The sequence below is a fragment of the Charadrius vociferus genome, unplaced genomic scaffold (assembly GCF_000708025.1).
Source record: "Charadrius vociferus isolate BGI_N301 unplaced genomic scaffold, ASM70802v2 scaffold829, whole genome shotgun sequence".
NCBI classification, from domain to species: domain Eukaryota; kingdom Metazoa; phylum Chordata; class Aves; order Charadriiformes; family Charadriidae; genus Charadrius; species Charadrius vociferus.
In genome coordinates this window covers 219749-220756 of record NW_009650198.1, presented here as the reverse complement: position 1 = coordinate 220756, position 1008 = coordinate 219749, and positions in this window count along the sequence as shown.

The window sequence follows — 1008 nt, the reverse complement described above, 5'->3', positions numbered from 1 at the left end:
GTCTCCCCGGTCCCTTTCATCCCCGGACTTGGGCTCTGCTCCCCGGGGTCCGTGTGAGTCCCCACTTGGTCCCCGCTGCCCTGTGCCCGCGGGGGTGGGATCTGCAGCTCAGGGACCCCGTTGGTCTGGGACACACAGAGCCTCTCCCCGGGGTCCCCATCAGTCCCCGGGGAACCCGTCAGTCCCCACGGAGTGCCCGGTGCCCTGGCCGAGGGTGCAGGCGCTGGGAGCGGTGCCGCCTCCTCCAGGTCTTCAAGAACCCCAAGTTCAACATGCTGACCATCCGCGACGACATCACCCTGCTCAAACTGGCCACCCCGGCACGCATGTCAGCCCGCGTGTCCCCCGTCTGCCTGCCCCAGCCCACCGACGACTTCCCGGGTGGCATGACCTGTGTCACCACTGGCTGGGGGCTCACTGACCCTAACGGTACCTTCCTGTCCTCCTGCCCGTCCCCTTCCTCATCCCTGTCCTCATCCTCATCCCCAGCCCTGTCCTCAGCCCCATCCCTGACTTATCCCCATCTCCAGTATCCACCCCTGGCCGCACTCCCATCCCCATCCTCGTCCTCATCCTTATCCCCAGCCCTGTCCTCATCTCCATCCCAAACCTCATGCCCGTCCCTATCCTCATCCCCATCTCCAATGCCCACCCCTGGCCTCACCCCCATCCCCATCCCCATCCCTGTCCTCATCCCCATCCCAAACCTCATCCTCATCGCCAGTATCCACCCCTGGCCTCCCTCCCATCCCCATCTCCATTTTTGTCCTCATCCTCATCCTCGTGCCCATCGCAATCCTCATCCCCATCTCCAATACCCACCTCTGGACTCCCCCCATCCTATCCCCATCCCCGTCCCCATCCTATCCTCATGCCCATCCTCGTCCCCAACTCCATCCCCATCTCCATCCCCATCCCCACCTCCGTCCTCATCTCCAGCCCCATCCCTGTCCCCATCTCTATCCCCATCCCCATCCCCATCCCAACCCTCCATCCCCACACCCCTTC